This window comes from Palaemon carinicauda, chromosome 42 (genome assembly GCF_036898095.1).
Source record: "Palaemon carinicauda isolate YSFRI2023 chromosome 42, ASM3689809v2, whole genome shotgun sequence".
Lineage (NCBI taxonomy): Eukaryota > Metazoa > Arthropoda > Malacostraca > Decapoda > Palaemonidae > Palaemon > Palaemon carinicauda.
Window position 1 is genome coordinate 454,300 of NC_090766.1, and position 7,964 is coordinate 462,263.

Here is a 7,964-nt window from a genome sequence, read left to right on the forward strand (position 1 = left end):
TAACTTATTTTGAGACTTCTCTTATCTTAAGATATAATTTGAAATTCAAATCCTAAGAATAAACTCCTTTTTAATCATTTTAAACAAACACCAACATTCAGAACTCCCTTTTTAAATTTTCAAGTCGAAAGTATCGTTGAAGGAGAATAAATAAAAAGAATGATTATAATACCGCCCAGTACAGTATACGACGTAGGAGGGGAAACCAAGGAAATATGTAGTAATATTTCAATTTCGGAGTGATGTCATCAACAGGAAGACTGAAATAGTATGCGTAACGTCAACTCTCTCTCTCTCTCTCTCTCTCTCTCTATCTCTCTCTCTCTCTCTCTCTCTCTCTCTCTCTATATATATATATATATATATATATATACATATATATAGACACATATATACATATATAAATATAAATTGAAATACAAAATTTTCCGTGTATTTATAATAAATAAAATAACCCACCATGTATGAAAAATGAAATTTATTTAGCTTTCGAAGGGACCATCTCCCTTCTTCAGGAAACAAATGGTAACAAATTTTTGAAAGACAAGTACAGAAAGGTTCGTGAGATGAAAAAACACCGTTGCAGTCTTAGCGATCATTAACAGCATTTCACGGCAGTTTGTTTAAATCTTTTAACAATTCCTTAACAATATTTACATTGTTTTTTAAATAATAATGTAAAAAACAATGTAACTATTGTTAAGGAATTGTTAAAAGATGTAAATCTGAGATGATCGCCCCATACAAATAACAATAATAAAAACAATCATAAAATTCCTTATCGCATTAAGTGAAACACGATAACAGCTGATGGTGAAAAATTCCGTCCTCGACCTTGCCAGGGTTCGAACCTGGAATCTTCTGATCCGTAGTCAGACGTGTTATCCGTTGCGCCACAAGGCCGTTCCTGGTTAAAGATTCCGGAAACTAACTTATTTTTTATTTTTTTATTAATGCTACATAAATCTTCCTTAGATAACTGTTGTTGATATTTCCCTAACAATTAGGAAATCAAAATTTTGAAATTTCATGTATAGATATGTAATAAGCAACTATTTTTTTTCTTTTCCAAATACACACGAGCAGTGTAGGCCCTGGTTCCCCTCGTTATATTTCGGTGAAACTTTGGGTATGGTCCAAAAGGCCAATGCCACCAGCTGACATACTGCCTCCCCTCACTCTCTCTCTTTTCCTCTTATCATGTCCTCACCACTCAACAGGGCTTCAACTACACGTAGCATCTTCTCCCGTACAATGGCATGAATAATAAACATATATACAGAAATAAGAAATTATCAAATAAGGAGGTATTTCAGTGATCAGAATAAATTGCCATAAGTCCATTTTCCCGAAAAAATGACTTTGCAACTTGAGGTTCCTTACGTGAGAATGAGTGAATAAGTGTAAGAGGCAAGTTGATATTCGAGATACTCGCTAAATTCAAAGTCAGGAATTATATCCTTGTATAGGCCTTATTTACACAAAGGTCATGACCGCATAGAGCTGATATAGATATATATATATATATATATATATATATATATATATATATATATATATATATATATATATATATATATATATATATATAATATTCCTAAAACGAAAACTTCATTTAGTTGCATCTTCTAACTTTCCTATGAAGGAGTGTTAGGAATATTCTAATGCTTCTTTCATCAAGCACATGTATCACTACATGTTTCTTGATAAGCGTAAATAATGTGGGGAAAAATAATAAAACGTGAGATGGCCAGATCCAGTAACCATAGGGACAAATAACTTATTCATCTTCACAGGTTTTAAGAACAATTGTACGAGATATACAAAAATCAAAGGATTATTAAAGAATTGTGAATACTGAGCGCGATATATGGAGAGAGAGAGAGAGAGAGAGAGAGAGAGAGAGAGAGAGAGAGAGAGAGAGAGAGAGAGAGAGAGTAATGTACCGTAGCATTCGATAATTACAAAAGAACAAACCATGTCCAATTGGTTAATAGCAATAGTATTTCGACTAATCGCAAATAACGGTGTGGTTTTTCTGGTTGTCTCTGTAATCTGGTATTTTCCCCCAACGCCAGAGGGAAAATATAAAGTCAAACCCATGAATGTTTGGAAAATGCAACGCAATGCAATTACAGTCGACCATTATGCGAGGAAGGGAGGGGGCCAATAAAGGGAATCCAAATCGGTTTCGTTTTGGTCGTTTCCTAAGGACATAATTAACTCTGTTGCATACAATATGCTGAATCATATCCAGATATATCAGTTATCATTCTGTACAACAGCACATTATCTAAAAGCCATCATTTAAATGACTTTCTTAAGGGACTAAAGCAAAAAAAACATAATTCACGATTACCATAGATTAAAATGCTGTAAATATAGAAGAAAAGAATATTCCAAAACCCTCTAGAAGGAATTATCATTTATAGTTAGACACAGGAATTCCTGGTAGAAGTGCACACAGTCACATCCCTACTGCACGGCGAGTTCCTGTTTTTAGCCCCACCCACCACCTCTGCCATCGCTCCCTACACTATCTGCATGTTTACTCGCCGCAAAGTAACGGTGTGACAGGGTGCACTTCGGAGCAACGTGGGCCAAGGACTACTGTGTCCATCTGTACTTTACTGTTCATGAATTATGCCGAAGAACTTCGCGATTACAAATGAATGTTAAGTAGAATAAAACGATGATGAAATCTGTCTGAAATAAAAAGTAATTCAATGTGATTTGAGAGTTATGTAAAAAAAAGCTAAAAACCGTTAAGGTTTTAAAGGCCAATCATGAATGGCATAGGCAAGGGACAACGACAATCCTCTTGCTAGCAGGACAATGTCCTGCTAGCATGTAGGCATAATTTATGATCGGCGCCCAAGCCATTCTCAACCCAAGTTAGAACCAGGGAGGGACAGTGAATGGCCGCTGATGACTCAGCTACCTCAAACACGCCATCCTTAGCTTACAAAGATGGTGAGGTTACAGACACTACAAGAAACTAAAGAGCTTGAGCATGACTCGAATCCTAGTTCAGCAGGGACCGTACATGAAGTTTACCACTTACTTCATTTGCTAAAGAAAATTAACTTTTGGAAAGAGAATGCTTAAAATAGAGGCCTTGTTAGGAAACAAAACTTGGACCTTGTTTATTTGGATTTACTGATGGAAGATTCGCAGCTATTCTAGTTTACAAAGAACCGGAAATCTTTTCGTCTAGTCTGCTCCATTCTGGTGCTTTGATACTCAGGCTCGTTAAGCATAACTTTCACAGAAATACTATGAATAGGTATATATAGGGTTCGGACTACTGTTTATGTATCATCTGAAGGAAAGGAAGTTCTTTAGACCGATGTATGATTACATTTGAATCTGAAATCTCATTGGGTTTCTTGTTCTCTTTTGAATAAAAGGTCATGAATGAGGAAGAATGAATGAATGAATGATTGGAAGTTTTCTGGCATCCTGACATCGATGGTCATTGACCCCGGAATGAAGATGATGATTAACAGCAGGTCGAATTCTAAATAAAGAGTTTTGAGAAAATAATTTTCCTTATATAATAAAAAAGTGTCTGGTTATATATATATATATATATATATATATATATATATATATATATATATATATATATATATATATATATATATATATATATTTGTGATCACGTTCAGCTGCATTGCCAGACGTATAATTACTCTTTCTCCCCTTCTCTGGGGGTAGGGAGGAGAGGGAGTAGACATGCCCTGGTGGTACTCCCAGAGGATAGGGGTGGGAAGGGTTGAATGTGTGTGTTATCTATATAAATATTTAGACATAATTTTTTGACGGGTCGCGCACATTAATTATTAAATATAAAAAAAAAAACTTAATTTCTGGCTACTCAACACACGATCAAACGTAAATCTTCTCTCTGCAAATGCAATCTGTCGTACCGTTGAAATGAATTAATACAAATGCATGACAGTCAAGAGGGTAAATTGACTTGCCAGTGAACCCTTAAGGAAACCTTGGCAACTTCAAATTGATTTCGAACTGACTTACTCCGAACTGAGACTGAAATGGAAGGTGGAATGTCTCCCCTTTCGTTTCGTCATCATTCAAAGCATTCTGCAATCGAGTTTCTTCACGAAATAAGTCCGACGCCTCACTCTACAATAATAGAATACAGCTAAACTTCTAAATGAATATGGAAATTACCCAACTACAGTTCGAAATTCAAATAAGGTTCAGTAACTATTAGACGTGTATACTGTAGTATTTTAAAACCATTTTACGAGCGAACTTCAAGCTCATTTGCCACGTTGCCGATTCTCCTTAATCCCGATGCCTTCACTTTACTAAGAGAAGGGAAGGAAAATGACTAAGACATATGGTATATACGGTGCCACATCTTCACTGGGTCAGTTCACCAAGATCTTTAGTCAAATCCTATTAAATGGTTGAAAATTAGCTACCGCATTAGCGAGACAATGTCCATCAGTTTTGTTCTAATTGGGAAAAGGATAATGAAACTGTTAAATTTGAAATTGACCAAGCAATCAAACGTGTCACAGATGCAACTAACATATCAAAAACGATTTTGTTTCAGATTTTCAAGGAAAATTAGGTGAAGGCTATTAAGCATACTGGTAACATTTCAAAGGACAGGAGAAATGACGTCTGTATTAACAAATTCATTGAATCTTTTATGATAGAACTAACTTCATCTGACGAAGCCTCCACAGCCACGTTTGCTACCAGAACATATTTTGTAAAAAAAATTTTGTCCATTAATCAAATAAATTCTAAAACAATACAATCTCCAATGTAAATATACTATATTAAACTTAGTTAAATAAATCCTTTGTAAAGAATCCTGTCTTTTCATAATCAATCAGAATTGATAAAGTAAGATTATATCTGTTAGTATGATAATCTTTTTATATATTTTTTATTTTTTAGCTGACCCTTTCCTCCTTTTCTTGGCTCGCCCAAAGATTAAAGCGGTCAAGCCAGGTGTGCTTTAAAGTGACCCAAGATAACTGACAACGCCGCTAACGGGCTCCGAGTTTGATCCTACAATGGTTTGACTATAGTGTAAGCGACCCATCAATATTGACGGCTAAATATTTACACACAGTAGGTAAGCACACTCAAGATCCCTTTCTCACCAGGGTACGAATAGTCCCTCTCTCCAATTCCCGAGGGACGGGGAGAGCTGAGCATGATCGGAAATATCATCATTAACGCCTCGGGTAGATTTTGCCACTCGACTCTATCTTGAGCTTCTGCATTCAGCATCATCTACTTCAAGCTTCATAGTCCTGAACCGTGTAGGCCTGGTGAACTAATCTCTCTTAGGGAGTGCGAAGAGCATGGCCAAACCATCTGCATCTATCCTTCACCATGATCTCACCCACATACTATGGTACTCTACTGTAAGTAATCTCTCTCATAGTTCCATTTCCAATCCAGACCTGCCATTTAACTCCCAAAATCCTTCTGAGAATTTTATTCTCAAATCCACAAACTCTGTTGGATATTGTTTCAATGTCATACCACGACTTTCTATTTACTATATAGGGGAGATAAGAAAAAATAAAATCATCTTATACCTTCTTGCGAGAAACCTTTCCCCATTCATTTATGCTTTAGCAATACCTTCAAATTTGAAGTCTACTGTACAAGACCATAAATATAATTGACCAAAACGAATGGCAGACAAGTGACTGTAAATGATACTAGCATTTTTTAAACAGAAAATAACATATTCTACAAACTTACAAACGCCTTTTTTTTTTCTCACGAATAACAACATATCCGATAACCCTGTGGAACAGACAATTAATCAACTTCTTCATTAGGTGGCTCTAGGCAAACTATTCCTAAGTCCCCTAGGTAGAGACACTCGACCAAAAAAGGCCACAACACCAAAGGACTATAATAGTCTTTACACACAGGCTGGACTAACCAACTATTTAACATACTTAGGCCAAACTTCAGTGGCCAATCTTCAAACGATGTACTGAAGTCTCCTTTGTCCTTGACATATTGTAACGTCTTGTTTGGTAATTTCCAACATATTCTGGTTGTGGTGGCCAATTGAAAACGTCCCTGCCTGGTCATCTGCCGGACTGGGGTTCGAGTCATGCTCAAGCTCAAAAGTTTCTTGTAGTGTCTACAACCTTAAGGATGGGGGTTTGGGGGAGCCTATAGGTCTACCTGATGAGTAATCAGCATCCATCGCCCGGCCCTCCCTAGTTCTACCTTGGGTGAAGGGCTTGGGCGCTGACCATGTGTAGATAACATAAGGTCAGTCTCTAGGTATTGTCCTGCCAGCTAGGTCACTGTCACTGTCCCTTGCCTCTGCCATTCATGGGTGGCCTTTAAACCAGATTTTGCGATGATGATTCGTAAGTCTTTCTTATGTTCCAATTTTTGCGTAAGAAGGTATCCCTATATGACACGAGATTCCTTCCCAGCATATTTTGTTGTCATAGTCATTTGCTATCCCTTTAATCTTTCACAAACGCATTTGATATTAACGGTATGGAATGTCGAAACGTCCGCTAGAACAGTCGATTGAATTAAGACATATGTTTTGTTATTTTACTTTAACATTAAACATTGCTGTTGACACCAGATAACAATATAGGACATGGGCATTGTCATTCATTAGTATGTCAAAATGTCAGATTAAGAAGCATTAAAAGCAAAATTACCATCGGAAATTGGCAATATGATAAAGATACCATAAATATATAAAGCCATCTGTGAAGTATTCAAACCAACAAATATGACCCTTACATTCAAAATTGGACATTTTTGAATCAGAAGTTAAACAATTAAAAAAACTCCCTGACGAACAAATATGAAAAAATTCATAAAACTTATTTTTATACCTTTCTCGAAAGTCATCTAAAACTCTCTAAAATATGTACTATTCACAAAAGAGTGAAGACATAAGTTTCTTCCAACTGCACTGACGGATGCTACAAGTTTCAATGGCTGTAAAGATAAGGAACGTTCTTGAGCAGAGGTTCTTCAACATTTTGACTCCCTCCCCGCTCGGCATTATTTATCAATCGCACCCTCCTACCCCTAAAATTTTGTAATTAACATCACCCATGGAAAAATAATAGGCATCAAATATAGTCATAATAAAAAAATATATTTCAAAATATATGTTGTATCATAATAGTGATTTTAAGATGAATTAACGTTATCGTTGAACTACTCATTCATCGTCATAATAATAATAATAATAATAATAATAATAATAATAATAATAATAATAATAATAATAACAACAACAGAGGGTATTACTATTTCATTTCCATTCGTAACGTTTGACTCTAAAATACGTAAAAAAAAATTGCAGAAAATATAATTAATATAACCATTATTTTGATAAATATATGACGTAAAACGGAAATATAAAGAGGATCATTACCCCTCGCTTCACTATCTCTCTCTCTCTCTCTCTCTCTCTCTCTCTCTCTCTCTCTCTCTCTCTCTCTCTCTCTCTCTCATTTTAGTATTATGGAAATTAATCTTAATGCCTCTATCACAGATCTCTCTCTCTCTCTCTCTCTCTCTCTCTCTCTCTCTCTCTCTCTCTCTCAAGACAGAGGTGATGAGAACGGAATAAGTAATGGAAAATGAAGTATCATTGGAAGGAGAAAGGATTAATGAGGTGGAATCAGACAATGGCTAGGTTAAGAAAGATTTAGAATTCAAAGCGCCTGAAATTGCATATAAAAATCAGGCTATAAATTAGTTTGGTGAGATCAGTGTTACTGTATAGACACGAGTCGAGGTATGACAATGAAAGAATATCCAAAAATATTTGTAGATTTGAAAACAAAATCCCCAGAAGAATACGCCGAGTTAAATGAGAGGACAGCATTAGAGATGAGATTATAAGAGAGATTACTTGAATGTCATAGTGGATGATATCGTGATGAAGGGTACATGGAGATGGT

General features: G+C 35.7%; 1 non-coding gene across 1 annotated transcript; it reads right to left on the bottom strand.

Annotated features, from left to right (window-relative positions):
* Positions 1–830: 830 nt before the first annotated feature.
* Positions 831–903, bottom strand: TRNAR-ACG (transfer RNA arginine (anticodon ACG)). The gene has a single exon. It is a non-coding gene; the product is annotated as a tRNA-Arg (tRNA).
* Between the last annotated feature and the right edge of the window lie 7,061 nt (positions 904–7,964).